This window comes from Chiloscyllium plagiosum, unplaced genomic scaffold (genome assembly GCF_037043375.1).
Source record: "Chiloscyllium plagiosum isolate Xiang-an unplaced genomic scaffold, Cpla_swu_hap1 HiC_scaffold_14, whole genome shotgun sequence".
NCBI classification, from domain to species: Eukaryota; Metazoa; Chordata; class Chondrichthyes; order Orectolobiformes; family Hemiscylliidae; genus Chiloscyllium; species Chiloscyllium plagiosum.
Window position 1 is genome coordinate 3,342,811 of NW_028270152.1, and position 16,607 is coordinate 3,359,417.

The window sequence follows — 16,607 nt, forward strand, 5'->3', positions numbered from 1 at the left end:
ATCTGATGAAGGAGCGTCGCTCTGAAAGCCAGTGCTTCCAAATAAACCTGTTGGACTATAACCTGGTGTTGTGTGATTTTTAACTTTGTCCACCCCAGTCCAACACGGCTCCTCCATGGCTATCCATTCCCAGTTCATGGGCATTACTGACAAGGTTACTGTTCACGTATGTTTTGAGATAATGACAAATGAGTTGTGAAGGGTTGTGCCCCAACTGGGAGGCTCTCATTCTGAGAATATACTCTACAGCGTCGGCCCATTTCAGTGAGAATGACCAGGCTGAGGGGCGCGATCATTGAGAGCCCTTCACAATTATTTACATGGCTGTTGTGTACTGATACAGAAAACAAAGCTTTCTCTCAGAAACAATTCCAGAAATGGGGAGGCCATCAATGTTAAACAAATAATTCTACTGAGGAATTAATGAGAAACTCCTTCACCCACAGAATGGAGGGAATGAGGGGATCACTCCCACAGGGAATGGGGGGAGAGAATGTGGGACTCGATCCCACAGGGAATGGGGGGGAGAGAATGTGGGACTCGCTCCCACAGGGAATGGGGGGGAGAGAATGTGGGACTCGCTCCCCACAGGGAATGGGGGGAGAGAATGTGGGACTCGATCCCACAGGGAGTGGGGGAATGTGGAACTCGCTCCCACAGGGAGTGGGGGAATGTGGGACTCGCTCCCACAGGGAATGGGGGAATGTGGGACTCTCTCCCACAGGGAATGGGGGGGGGAGAGAATGTGGGACTCGCTCCCACAGGGAATGGGGGAATGTGGACTCGCTCCCACAGGGAATGGGGGAATGTGGGACTCGCTCCCACAGGGAGTGGGGGAATGTGGGATTGACTTCCATAGGGAGTGGGTAGCGTGTAGGAGAAGAGAGAGGGATGGGAGATGAAGGCGAGTGGGAGAGTACACAACAGCCACGTAAAGGGCCGGGAGGAGGACAGAGTGAGAGTTTGAGGGAGGTAAGCAGGGAAGCGGGGGAACCCTTCCGAATTGCTTTAATGGAATATCCTTTCCCAACTCAAACATAGTCAGCACGTTACATCAGTATATCCCAAGTCCCACCTGTAACCCCATGCCATCTTATATAATAAACTCAATGCAAGGTCCAAGGGAAAACTGAGGCAAAATATTTCTCTCTCCACAGACATTGCCAGACCTGCTGAGTTTCTCCAGCGTGTTCTGTTTTTCTTTGTTTCAGATTTCCATATTTCAATTTTATTACAGCAACAATTATAATCAGTCTGTACATTTGTTTGCAGCTTGGTGTTTCTGTCACTGACGAATAGTTGTGTGTTTTTACAGGGTTACAGACTGAGGTTACAGTTGTAACTCAGAGGACGCTGCAGTCATCTGATGCTCTCACTGACATTTACAATTGATTCTAGAACAAAGAACAAAGAAAATTCACAGCCCAGGAACAGGCCCTTCGGCCCTCCACGCCTGAGCCAATCCAAATGTACTGACTAAACCTGTCAGTCAATTCCTAAGCATCTGTATCCCTCTGTTCCCCACCTACTCATGCATCTGTCCAGATGCATCTTAAATGAATCCACCGTGCCTGCCTCTACCACCTCTGCTGGCACCACATTCCAAACGCCCACCACCCTCTGTGTGAAGTAGTTGCCACGTGTATCCCCCTTAAACTTTCCACCTCTCACCTTGAAAGTGTGACCCCTTGTTATTGAATCCTTCACCCTGGGAAAAGCTGGTCTCTATCAACCCTGTCTATACCCTTCATGATTTTGTAAACCTCAATCAGGTCCCCCCTCAATCTCCTTTTTTCTAATGAAAATAAACCTAACCCACTCAATCTTTCTTCATAGCTAGCACCTTCCATACCAGGCAACACCCTCATAAACCTTCTCTGCTCCCTCTCCAAAGTTTCCACATCCTTTTGGTAATGTGGCGACCAGAACTGTACACAGTATTCTAAATGCGGCTGAACCAATGTCTTGTACAATTTTAACATGACTTGCCAGCTCTTATACTCAATACCCCGTCCAATGAAGACAAGCATACTATATGCCTTCTTGACCACTCTATCCACCTGTGCAGCAACCTTCAGGGTACAATGGACCTGCACACCCAGGTCTCTCTGCCCATCAACTTTTCCCAAGGCTCTTCCATTCATTGTATAATTCGCTCTAGAATTAGACTTGCCTAAATGCATCACCTCACATTTGTCTGGATTGAAAACCATTTGCCACTTTTCCGCCCAACTCTCCAGTCTATCTATAGCCTCCTGTATTTTCTGACAGTCCCTTATGCTTTCTGCTGCTCCACCAATCTTTGTGTCATCTGCAAACTTGATCATACCAACAGTGCCCTCTTCCATATCATTTATGTATATTACAAACAACAGTGGCCCAACACTGACCCCTGTGGAACACCACTGGTCACCTTTCTCCATTTCGAGAAACTCCCTTCAACTACTACTCTCTGTCTCCTGTTGCTCTTTATCCACCTAGCTAGAACACCCTGCACACCATGTGACTTCACTTTCTCCATTCGTCTACCATGGGAACCTTATCAAACGCCTTACTAAAGTCCATGTAGATGACATCAACAGCCCTTCCTTCATCTATCAACTTGGTCACTTCCTCAAAGAACTCTATTAAGTTGGTGAGGCACGATCTCCCCCGCACAAAACCATGTTGCCTATCACTGATAAGCCCATTCTTTTCTAAATATAAATGGATCCTATCCCTCAGTACCTTCTCCAGCAACTTTCCCACCACTGACATTAGGCTCACTGGTCTGTAGTTACCCAGAATATCCCTACTACCCTTCTTGTACAGGGGGACAACATAAGCTACCCTCCAGTCCTCGGGCACCTCACCTGTATTTAAGGATGCTACAAAGATATCTGTCAGGGCTCCAGCTGTTTCCTCTCTCGCCTCCCTCAGCAACCTGGGATAGATCCCATCCAGTCCTGGGGATTTGTCCACCTTAATAACCTCTAAGCCTACCCAACACATCTTGGTAAAAACAATGACTGCAGATGCTGGAAACCAGAGTCTAGATTAGAGTGGTGCTGGAAAAGCACAGCAGTTTAGGCAGCATCCGAGAAGTAGTCTACCCAATACATCTTCCCTACTTATGTTAACATGATCCAGACTAATCAAACTTCTATCTCTAATCTCAAGATTCATCATGTTCCTCTCCTCAGTGAACATCATTCAGAATCTCACCCATTCTCTCAGGTTCGACACACAGCCTTCCTCCATTATCCTTTAGTGGATCAATCCTTTCTCTAGTTACCCACTTGCTTCTTATATACGAATAAAATGTTTTGGGATTTTCCTTAATTCTGCTCACTAAAACTATTTCATGACCCCTTTTAGCCCGCTAGATTCCTTGTTTAAGATTTGTCCTACTCTTCCGATATTCTTCCAGGGTCCGTTCTGTTCGTAGCTGCCTAGACCTTATGTACGCTTCCCTTTTCCTCTTGGCTGGTCGTACAATTTCTCCAGTCATCCACGGTTCACAAATCTTGCCCTTCCTATCCTTTGCCTTCAACGGGACATACCTATCCTTCACTATCTTTAACCTATCTTTGAAAGCCTCACACATCTTAAATGTGGACTTCCCTTCAAATAGCTGTGTCCAATCCGTATTTCCCAGCTTCTGCCTAATTTTGATATAATTGGCCTTGGCCCAGTTTAGTACTCTTCCCTTAGGACCACTCTCATATTTATCCACGAGTATTCTAAAACTTACAATTGTGGTCACTGTTCCCAAAGAAATTCCCCACTGCAACTTCTACCACCTGGCCTGGCTCGTTCCCCAGTACCAGGTCCAATACGACCCCTTCCCTCGTCGGACTATTGACATACTGCTCTAGAAAACTCTCCTGGACGCTTCGTACAAATTCTGCCCCATCCAGACCTCTGATACTAAGTGTATCCCAGTCAATGTTGGAAAAGTTAAAATCTCCCATCACCACTACCCTGTTGCACCTACATCTTTCCATAATCTGTTTATCTATTTGTTCTTCTACCTCATGCTCACTGTTGGGAGGCCTGTAATACAGCCCCAACAATGTAACTGCACCCTTCTTATTTCTCAGCTCCACCCATAATGCCTCACTGTTCAAGCCCTCCATAGTGTCCTCCTTTAGCACAGCCGTGATATTGTCCTTGACCAGCAATGCAACTCCACCCCCCACTTTTACATCCCTCCCTGTCCTGTCTGAAGCGTCTATATCCTGGAACATTTCGTTGCCAATCATCATGCCCTTCCTTCACCCAAGTCTCTGTGATGGCAATAACGTCATACTCCCAGGCATCAATCCAAGCCCTAAGTTCATCTGCCTTACCCACTATACTCCTTGCATTAAAGTAGATGCATTTCAGGCCACCTGTTGTTTTGTGCTCACCTGCTCTCTACCTACTCTTCCCTTTATTAGCGCTAGCTTCATATTTCTTACAGTCTCCAGTCTCCACCTCGCTGCCTACTTGTTTTCTCTTCTGGTTCCCAGTCCCCTGCCACATTAATTTAAAACCTCCCCAACAACGGTAGCAAAATCTCCCCCAAGGACATTGGTTTCAGTATGGTTCAGGTGTGGATCGTCCCTTTTGTAATATTCCACCTTCCCCAGAGCCAGTCCCAATGTCCAACAAATCTGAACCCCTCCCTCCTACACCATCTCTCAAGCCACGTGTCCATCCTGCCTATTCTTTCATTTCTACACTGGCTAGTATGTGGCACTGGTAGTAGTCCCGAGATCACTACCTTTGAGATCCTCCTCTTTAACTTCTCTCCGAGCAACAATGTTTTGCTGTTTTCCCAGATCTTACAATCAGGTTCAAATGACTTTCCATGTAGAGATTGCTGCTTTCTAGTTATTTATTTCTTGCTTGGAATACTTTTTGCTGCCTCAGACACGGTCACCTTTCTGACCATCGTGGCACAGCCAGTCTCACACAGGGCACCTCCCACCTTCAATACATTATCTGGGCCGACATGACACCAACTGTTAAAGTTCACTTGAGAATGTAACTTTTTAAAAAGTTCTGTGATTTACATGTGAAAGAACTGAAACCAATATGTTCATTCTAAAAGATGAGAGACTTAACAAAAAATCCAGATCTTTTCCAATATATAATTTCAGTTACATTACACTGTAAACTTTGCTATAAATTCTGTGTCTTACGATCGTATACTCCACAGCCACCTGATGAAGGAGCAGCGCTCTGAAAGCTAGTGCTTCCAAATAAATCTGTTGGACTATAACCTGGTGTTGTGTGGTTTTTACCTTTGCCATAGTCAGTGTGGTGTTAGCCCTCTCACCTTTCTCTACCATAGTGCTCCACCTAGTGGTGACATTGGCAATAAATGCAGCCTTTCTTGAACTGAGACATCCCACAGTTACATTCTGTGTCCTCATGCAGAGACTGCTCTGCAGCATTGACCCTGGAAGACCGTTCCACATTTTGATCATCTCTACTCGTCCCCGTCTCACTTTTCTAACCACTTCTTTAGAGAAGCTCCTGGAAACTCCCTGCTTTCAATCACTGCAACTGGAAATTGATTGTAACCCTCTGCTCTGGTTCCAGATAAACCATCATTGTCCAAGTGTCTCTAATTTGTAGAATATTTGTGTCTGCAAAATGATCGAGCAAAAGATTGTGGCACGGTGGCTCAGTGGTTAGCACTGCTGCCTCACAGCGCTAGGGACCCAAGTTTGATTCCCGCCTCAGGTGACTGTCTGTGTGGAGTTTGCACATTCTCCCCAAGTCTGCTTGGGTTTCCTCCCACAATTCCAAATATATGCAGTTAGGTGAATTGGCCATGCTAAATTTCCCATAGTGTTAGATGCATTAGTAAACGTAGGGCAGGAGAATGGGTCTGGGTGGTTACTCTTCAGAGGGTTGGTGTGGACTTGTTGGGCTGAAGGGCCTGGTTCCGCACTGTAAGTAATCTAATTTGAAAGATTTCCTTTCAAAACTTTGCTAATGGGCATCACCGATTAGACCCGCATTTATTGTCCATCCCTAATTGCCCAGAGGGCAGTTTAGAGTCAACCACATTGCTGTGGGTCTGGAGTCACATGTTGACCAGACCAGTTAAGGATGGCAATTTCATTCCTTGAGTGAACCAGATGGGTTTTTACAACAATTGATGATGGTTGTTACATTTTTATTAAAAAGAGAAGTGAGGACGGCAGATGCTGGAGATCAGAGTCGAGAGTGTGGCGCTGGAAAAGCACAGCAGGTCAGGCAGCATCCGAGGAGCAGGAGAGACTTTGGGCACAAGCCCTTCATCAGGAATGAAGAGGGGGTAGATGGGGGAGGAGGCTGAGAGATAAATAGGAGGGTGGGGTTGGAGCTTAGGGGAAGGTAGCTGGGAAGGTGATAGGTAGATGAAATTGGGGGTGGTGGGTCAGAGGGGAGGGTGGAGCAGATAGGTGGGAAGGGAAATGGACAAGTAGGACAGATCAAGTGGGTGGTGCAAAGTTGCAGGGTTGGATCTGGGATGAGGTGGAGGTGGGGTGATGAAGAAACTGGTGAAGTCAACATTGATGACGTGTGGTTGGAGGGTCCCAAAGCGGAAGATGAGGCATTCTTCCTCCAGCCGTTGGGTGGGTTGGACTTGACGGTGGAGGAGGCCCAGGAATTGCGGACTGTGTGGGGGGGGGGGGTGTGGGGGGTTTAAATCCATATTTCATCAGTTACTATGATGGGATTCAAACCCACGTCTTAGCCTCTGGTATCCTAGTCTCGTGGCAGTACCATTATGTCACTGTTTCCCTTTAGGGATGAAAGATTTTATGTAATATAATTTGTGTATTTCATAAGTATAAAAGACCTGATTAGAAAAGCAAACAGCAACAACTTGCATTTATATAGCACCTTTAACATAGTAAAACAGCCCAAGGTGCTTTCCAGAAACATTATCAGACACAATCAGATACAGTGATTATTGTAATTGGATAGTATAATTATTATAATTAGGCATTAGATAAATGGAGAATGTAAACATTTATTATGATAAAAGCCCATGATTAAACAGGTTCACCACAGATCCTCAGACAGCACCTTCCAAACCCACAACCACTTCCATCGAGAAGGACATGGGCAGCAGATACATGGGAACACCATCCCCTGCAAGTCCCTCATTATTCCAACTTGCAAATATATTGCTATTCCTTCAGTGTGGCTGGGTCAGAATCCTGGAATTCCCTCCCTCAGGGCATTGTGGGTCTACCCACAGCACATGGACTGCAGTGGGTCAAGAAGGCAGCTCACCCCCACCTTCTCAAGGGACAAGAAATAGCTGCTGGCTCAGCCAGTGACACACGTGTCCGCAAGAGAATAAAAGAAACTAGGCTTTAAGGAAACTTTGTGGGAAGCTAGGGAAGCGATTACTGGGCCCCTTACTGAGGTATTTGCATCATCAGCAGCCGTGGGTGAGGTGCCAAAAGACTGGAGGTTGGCTAATGTGATGCCATTATTTACGAAAGGCTGTAAGGAAAAACCCGAGAACTATAGATTGGTGATCCTGATGTCAGTGGTGGGTAAGTTGTTGGAGGGGATTCTGAGGGACAGGATTTACATGAATTTGGAAAGGGAAGGACTGAGTAGGGATGGTCAACATGGCTTTGTGTGTTGGGAAATCAAGCCTCGTTAACTTGTTTGAGTTTTTTGAAGAGGTGACAAAGAGGATTGATGAAGGCAGAGTGATAGATGTTGTCTGTATGAACTTCAGCAAAGCATTCAACAAGGCCATAAGATAGATTGGCTAGGTCAAATGGCATCCAAGTATAGATAGCTAATTGAGTATAAGATTGTCTTGAAGGTAGGAAACAGAGGTTAATGGTAGAGGGTTGCTTTTTGAAGTGGAAACCTGTGACCAGTGGTGTACTACAAGGATCAGTGCTGGGTCCACCTGCTTTTTGCCATTTATATAAATGTGAATTTAGATGTGAATACAGGTGGTACAGTTAGTAAGTTTGCAGATGACACCAAAATTGGAGGTGTAGTGGGCAACAAAGAAGGTTATGCCAGAGTACAACGGAACCTTCCTCAGTTTGGCCAATGCGCCGAGGAGTGGCATTTGGAATTTAATTTAGATAAATGAGGGTTGGAAAGGCAAATCAAGGAAGAAGTTATCCAGTTAATGGTAAGGTCCTGGGGAGTGTTGCTGAACAAGAAGATCTTAGAGTGCAGGTTCATAGTAGCTTAAAAGTGGAATCACAGGATGGTGAAGAAGGCTTGCTTTCATTAAGTACAGGAGTTAGGACATCATGTTGCAGCTGTACAGGACATTGGGTAGACCACTTTTAAAATACTGCAGACAATTCTGTTTGCCCTTCGAAAGAAAGGATGTTGTTAGACCTGAGCGGGTGCAGGAAAGATTTACAAGGATGGTGCTGGGACTATAGAGTTTGTGTTTTAGGGAGAGGCTGGATAGGCTGGCACCTTTCTCCCTGGGGTGTCAGAGGCTGCAGAGTGACCTTATAGAGGTTTATAAAATCAAAAAGGGCATGGAGAGGGTAAATATCTCAACATCATTTTCCTAGGGTAGGGTTTAAGATGAGAGGGGAAAGATTTAAAAGGACCTGAGGGGTAACTTTCTTATGCAGAGGGTGGTGTGTGTATGGAATGAGCTGCCAGAGGAAGTGGTGGAGGCTGGTACAATTACAGCATTTATAAGGCATCTGGATGGGTACATGAATAGGAAGGATTTAGAGGGATATGGGCCGGATGCTGGCAAATGGAGCTAGATTGGGTTGGGATATCTGGTTGGCATGGGTAGGTTGGACTGAAGGGTCTGTTTCCATGCTGTATCCCTCTACCGCTGCCTGAGTTTCTGAAAGGAGGAGAGAGGTTTAGGGAGAGAATTCCAGAGTTCAGAGCACTGGCAGCTGAATTCTAAGTGTGCCGCGAAGGAACTTGGGAATGTTGAAGAGGAGAGAATTTCAGAGATCTGTGCAGCCGAGGAGATTACAGAGATAAGGAGAAGTGAAGCCGGAAAGGAATCTGTGTGAGACAATGAGAATTTTAACATTGCAGTGTTGTCAGAGAAGGAAGCAATGTCGGCCAGTGAGCTCAGTGGAAGGAGACCTGGGACACGGGCAGCAGAGATCTGGATGAAATGTACAGGGATAATAGAGTGAGCATGTTGCTGCTTCTCATATGGAGCAGATTCGGGAAAGATAAAAGGACAATAAAAAACATCACACTTCGTGAGAAGTTAAAACAGCGAAGAGGGTTACCTCAGAGTACAACAGGATCTTGATCAGATGGGCCAATGGGCTGAGGAGTGGCAGATGGAGTTTAATTCAGATAAATGTGAGGTGCTGCATTTTGAAAGGCAAATCAGGGCAGGACTTATACACTTAATGGTAAGTTCTTGGCAAGTGTTGCTGAACAAGGAGACCTTGGAGTGACAAGTTCATAGTTCCATGAAAGTGGCGTCAAACTGCTATCTCTTGGATGTTGGCCTGGGTATCTGTAGCCCACGCATTCCCTGGGTTACATACGTTTCTGTTCGCAAGTCTGGTTGCATGTCCTCTGGTACAGATTGCGGTTGTACATATGAGTTGGATGTTTGTAAATTGGAGACCCATTTACTAGACCACCATGCTTATGCTATCCAAGACAAAAAGTAACAAAGGACTGAGGATGCTGGAGATCAGAAGCACAAACAGAAACTGCTGGAGAAACTCAGCAGGTCTGGCAGTATCTGTGGAGAGAAAGAGCTGAAAATGTGTTGCTGGAAAAGCGCAGCAGGTCAGGCAGCATCCAAGGAGCAGGAGAATTGACGTTTTGGGCATGAGCCCTTCCAGGAGAAGGGCTCATGCTCGAAACGTCGATTCTCCTGCTCCTTGGAAGCTGCCTGACCTGCTGCGCTTTTCCAGCAACACATTTTCAGCTCTGATCTCCAGCATCGGCAGTCCTCACTTTCTCCTCTGTGAAGAGAAAGCAGAGCTAACATTTTGGGTCCAATGACCCCTCTGCACCATTCAGAACTTTATCCAAAATGTTAACTCTGCTTTCTCTCCTCAGATACTGCCAGACCTGCTGGGTTTCTCCAGCAATTTCTGTTTGCGTACCCCTAAGTTCCCACTTTTTTGTCTCCTTTCAATCCCTCCTTAAAATCTCTTTGAACTTTGTGTCCCTTGCTCCTCGATCTCCTCACGGGGCTCAATGGAATTTTATTTGGTAATGATCTTTGTTTGAGAATGCCTTGGGTGTGTTTTTATTAAGTTAAAGGAAGTGCAAGTGCTTGTTGCTGTTGTACACAGACTCATATTCCTGTCAGTTTTTAAAGTTGCCTTCATCAACACAACAATTTACAAGGAATATTTCAACAACACTGAAGAACCCTGCGAGGGGCACCTTACCCTTAATGTGATTTAAAAAACCATTGACACCGACAGACAAAAATTACTTCTCCTGGAAGGGGTCTGCTGAACAAATGAAATGTTTGAGTGGAAATCTGGAACTCTCTCCAAACTGTAGAGTTTGGGAGGGGGGGGGGGGGGGGTTGCTGAAAATGTCAAAACTGAAGTTGATCAGGTTTTACTGGGGAGACCAAAATATGGAACTAAGCTGGAAATTGGGTTCAACCAATGATCAACGTTGGTCTAATCAAATAGTTTAACCGTCTGGAGGGGCTGAATGGTCTGCTCTTGTTCATCATGTTCCATGTGTCAGTGAGGTAGCCATCTATTTAGCTACAGAAAACTTTTCTGAGGGTGACGGGGTGTAAGGATTGATTTTAATATTTATATAAGATTATTTATAATGTTTTGTTGGCAAGGTCATTTATGCTTCATTGTTTGTGAAGTGCTTTCCAATGTCCTGACATTGTGTAAGGCAATGACACTGAACAAAACAGCGGAGAGGGAAGATCAAACTCAGGGAGAACATGCAAAGAGCAATAGAGACCCCAAAGACTGTGAAAGCAACCATGAACATCAAAGCAAAACAAAACTAATCACACACATCTGTTAAAAACAGAATAGTAAAGAAATCTTTTCCCTGGGGTTGGGCGAGTCCAGAACTAGAGGGGATAGGTTTAGGGTGAGAGGGGAAAGATATAAAAGAGACCCAAGGGGCAACTTTTTCACGCAGAGGGTGGTACATGTATGAGGAGAAAGTGAGGTCTGCAGATGCTGGAGATCAAAGTTGAAACTTTATTGCTGGAACAGCACAGCAGGTCAGGCAGCATCCAGGGAACAGGAGATTCGACGTTTCGGGCACAGGCCCTTCTTCAGGAATGAGCAGAGAGTGTTCAGCAGGAGAAGATAAAAGGTAGGGAGGAGGGATTTGGAGGAGGAGAGGAGATGACCTGGGGTGTGCAGTGAGAGAGGGACTCACTGAAATCTTTGTAGAAAGAGACAGAGAGCTTCTTCAAGGAAGGCATCCTTGTAAGAGGATTCGCAGTAGGTTGAAATCTTCGAGGAGAAAGTGAGGTCTGCAGATGCTGGAGATCAAAGTTGAAACTTTATTGCTGGAACAGCACAGCAGGTCAGGCAGCATCCCCTGGATGCTGCCTGACCTGCTGTGCTGTTCCAGCAATAAAGTTTCAACTGTGGTACATGTATGGAATGAGCTGCCAGAGGATGTGGTGGAGGCTGGTACAATTACAACATTTAAAAGGCATCTGGATGGATATATGAATAGGAAGGGTTTGGAGGGATATGGGCCAAGTGCTGGTGGGTGGGACTAGATTGGGTTGGGATATCTGATGGGCACGAATGAGTTGGGCCAAAGGATCTGTTTCTGTGCTGTACATCTCTATGACTCTAAATGGGTGTGAAATAATAACAATATGAGGCTTGCTGAAAAGAAGCAGATTGAACATTTTCCTCTTGCCCTCATCAGGACCATTCACAAGAATGCCAACATTTGTACTGCATGAGAGTGCTGTTTGGTTGGCAAGTGAATTCTCATTGGTAGAGGCATTGCCATGGATAATCTTGACTCGGCCTGATGGTTTCCAGCCCAGAAGGAAGAAGGTGAGGAAATTGTAGATGCCTGAGTCATGGCCTTCCACAGGAGACTAGCAAATGCAAATGCAGACACAGACAGACATTTGAAAACATTGGTGATATAGATGGAGGGAAAAACTGAAGGCTGTTCAGCATAACTTCCTTACTTTGGTAACATCCTCTCTTAACAAAGCCAAGGATTTCAATATATCTATCAAACATTCCCTCACGCTGTCCTGCTACCTTCAAAGATTTGTATACATTTGCCCATGCACTGTCTGTGAGATTTTGCCATTTTAATTTGTTGTTGCTCATTCTTCCCATCAAAGTGTGTCACCTCACATTTCTCTGCATTCGGTTTGATCTGTTGTTTGATCAGTCTGTCAATGTCCTCCTGAAGTTTTTATCCTTCTCTCTGTTTAGGATGTTTTCGAATTTCATGCTACCTTCTATTTCGGTTCAGGTTGTTAGTGTACACAAAACAGAGCATGGGTCCCAATACTGAGACCTGGGGAATGTTGCTGCATACTGCTCTCCAGTCTGAGAAACAAATGCTCATCACTTGTCTCTGTTAAAACATTCATTCTTTAATCCCATGAGTTTCTACAGTGTTAACAAGAATATTATGTGGAACTTTGTAAGACACTTTTTGAAAGCTCAAGGAAAGATATCAACCACATTCCACTAATCAACCCTTTCTATCACTTCAGCAGAGAGTTATATTTCCAAGCTTGTCAGTGACCCAGAGATTTGCAATATAACAGGAAACACAAACAGGAACATTAAATTTCAAAGATTATGCAAGTGGGAAAAACTATGGAAGATGGATTTTAAAGTCCAGGCAGTTCCCAGCTTATGAAAGGGTTCTGTTCCTGAGTATGTTCCTGAGTTGGTTTGTACACAAGTTGGAACATAGTACTATGCAGCATAACAACTGCTCCTAAATATAAATGAATGTTCGTATGCCTGGTCCTTAACATTAATGTTAATATGGGACTTCAATCATAAATATGAGTATTTGTAAGTTGGACATTTGTAATCGGGGATCCGCTTGAGGAGCTTATCCATTTAAAACTAAAAAAAGACAGAATGCAGCATTTAAATTATAAAAGATCCATGTGCACTCATCACTCATCACAGCTAAAAGGGCTACTGCTAGGTTCAAAAGGCTGAATAGCCTACTCCTGCCCCTATTTTCTGATTCGATGTTTCTAATATAATGTCACAGTAGCTGGATGAGAAATTGAGGAGAATAATTAGCTGTTCCTTTACAAAGCTCTGTGAGACCAGGTCAAGAATTCTATGCATAACTTTGGACATCAGATCTTGCACAAAACTATGCTGAGGTTGGAATGCAGCACAAATTCTTCAGAATGTACCAGGGTTTGAAGAGTGTCATTACAAGGAGTGATTCGATAAACTGGGTTTATGTAGCTTAAAGGGTGATTTGATGAAGTCTTTAAGATTTTGCAATGAATTCACGGGGTCAATGAAGAAGCTTTTTCCACCAAAGTAATTGTTAACGTAAAGGGCAGTAAGGGAGGGAGTTGGTGTTAGGATACAGTTCAGACCCTGATCAAAGTTTCAAAATCCCAAGCATATCTGGGATATCTATAACTGAGTGGTCAGAATCCTGACCTGCAGCGATCCCATTCACGAGTGAGGCTGAGCTGGACTGAGCTGCTGGGAAGGTGCTGTCCGAGTGGAAATGTCATTAGACCAGCAACGCAGAGAGCCAGACTACGGGTCAAATCTGGCAATTGCAGCTGTTAGAGGCACAGACACCTGGTAAAAGGCCCATTGCATCTCCGTCAGTCAAAAACAACCAGCTAACTATTCTAGTCAAATTTCACAGCACCCGGCCCATAGCCCTGTGTGCTGTGGCATTGCAGGTGCACAATGTGATGGGAGTTTCTGCCTCTCCCACCCTCACAGGCAGCAAGCACCCCGATTCCCCACTACCCTCTGGGTGAAAAGGTTTTTCTCTCACATCTTCTCAAAACAATGTTCTAGTGATATCTCTGCTGGACTATCAATCCAGAGACCCAGGTAATGTTCTGGGGACCCAGGTTCAAATCCAGCTGTGACAAGTGATGGAATTTGCATCCAGTAAAGACCTGGAATTAAGGATCTAATGGTGACCATGAAAGGATTGACCATTGTCAGAAAAAAACATCTGATTCACTAACATCCTTTAGGGAAGGAAACTATCATCCTTACCTGGTCTGGCCTACATGTGACTCCAGACCCACAGCAATGTGGTTGACTCTGAACCACCCTCTGGGCAATAAATACTGACCTAGCCAGTTTCTCTCATGTCCCAGAGCTCTCTGTCTGGTCAATGCCCTCTCAGTAATATTGACATTCAGGGGATCTCAGGTTAGAATGACCAGCAGGAACTTGGATGGGCAAGTTCAAAAAAATTAAATGAGGAAGTTTTGTGATAATCAGGAATGTAGTAATTGAAGTTTCTGATTTCAATCTGTCACACTTGGTGTAATCTGTCAGTAGAAGTATGTGTAAACGTAGCTACTGGTTTTAATTGGCTGAGCTGCTGAATGAGAGTGCGTGTGTAGCATTGTTTGAGTTAGCGACTTGCATGTAACATCAAGTTGGGAATGTGACCTGCAGTTCTGGAATGTGGGATCTTTACAACAGCTTGTCGGTAATAAACTCTTTACTTCTAGGTAAAAACAATGACTGCAGATGCTGGAAACCAGATTTGGATTAGTGGTGCTGGAAGAGCACAGCAGTTCAGGCAGCATCCAAGGAGCAGCGAAATCGACGTTTCGGGCAAAAGCCCTTCTAATGATTTTGCTGCTCCTTGGATGCTGCCTGAACTGCTGTGCTCTTCCAGCACCACCAATCCAGAACTCTTTACTTCTACCTATCCACAGACTCACCTATTCCAAACTGACTCCCACATTCCACACACTGGTCACTGACACTTCCACTGTCCATGTCCAAGCTCACACTGAATTCCGTTCACCCATCACCCCCTGTCCTTACTGACCGACCAGAGGCAATGTCTCGCTTTTAAAATAATCCTTCTTGTCTTCAATTCCCACTGTTGCTCTGCCCCTTCCCCCACGGCCGTAACCTCTTAGGGCCCAACAACCTGCCAAAATCTCTGTGCCCCTCTAAAACCGTCTTCCTGTGCATCGCTCATTTTAATTAATATTTTTTGAATAAAGTTGAATGTTGTCTTATCAAAGTTTTAATGAACTTTTATTAGTTTGATTGTTTATTCAATTCCTCCCTGCCATTGAATATTAACAGTTATAGAGTCACAGAGTTATAGAGATGTACAGCACGGAAACAGACCCTTCGGTCCAACCCGTCCATGCCGACCAGATATCCCAACCCAATCTAGTCCCACCTGCCAGCACCCGGCCCATATCCCTCCAAACCCTTCCTATTCATATACCCATACAAATGCCTCTTAAATGTTGCAATTGTACCAGCCTCCACCACATCCTCTGGCAGCGCATTACCACCCTCTGTGTGAAAAAGTTGCCCTTTAGGTCTCATTTATATCTTTCCCCTCTCACCCTAAACCCTATGCCCTCTAGTTCTGGACTCCCCCACCCCAGGGAAAAGACTTTGTCTATTTACCCTATCCATGCCCCTCATAATTTTGTAAACCTCTATAAGGACACCCCTCAGCCTCCGACGCGCCAGGGAAAACAGCCCCAGCCTGTTCAGCCTCTCCCTGTAGCTCAAATCCTCCAACCCTGGCAACATCCTTGTAAATCTTTTCTGAACCCTTTCAAGTTTCACAACATCTTTCCGATAGGAAGGAGACCAGAACTACACGCAATATTCCAACAGTGGCCTAACCAATTTCCTGTACAGCCCCAACATGACCTCCCAATTCCTGTACTCAGTCTCATTCCTTATGATGGTTTTAGTTGTTACTGAAAATATTAAAAATGTGACATTTAATAACGTGATATTCTTAAAGGTGAAGTGTGTAACAGTGACCAGAACAAGTCTTTTACTGTCCTATGGGAACATAGCCATGATACAATCCTGCCACCTAGTGCTCATGCCACACTATTGCATAGAACTGAAACCAAAGATTTAAGGAGATGACAGTTTAAATGTTTGCATCAGTCTTCAGTCTACAGGTTATATGTAACATCTCAGAAATAGCAGTAAATCAGGAAATGGAAGGAAGGGAGAAGCTGAAAAACATTACAATCACCAGAAAATGGGACGGAATAAATTAATGGAGGTAAGGCTGACAGTCCCTCAGCCCTGGTCCACTTCATTGTATGATCTCAAAGAATTTGCGAATGAGATTGTCAATGTGTTAGTTTCTATTTTCTGAAATTTTCTAAAATTAGGGAAGACCCCACTACATTGGAAAGTATGGAATGTTAATCCTAGCAAAACTAATGTCATTTACAAAATACCGTGCAAGAACTGTAACAAACACTACATTGGACAAACAGGCAGAAAACTAGCCACCCGGATACATGAACACCAACTAGCCACAAAATGACATGACCCTCTCTCACTAGTATCCTCACAGATAGATGAGGAAGGACACCACTTCGACTGGGACAACACATCCATCCTAGGACAAGCCAAACAAAGACACACACGAGAATTCCTAGAAGCATGGCATTCCAACTGGAAATCTAT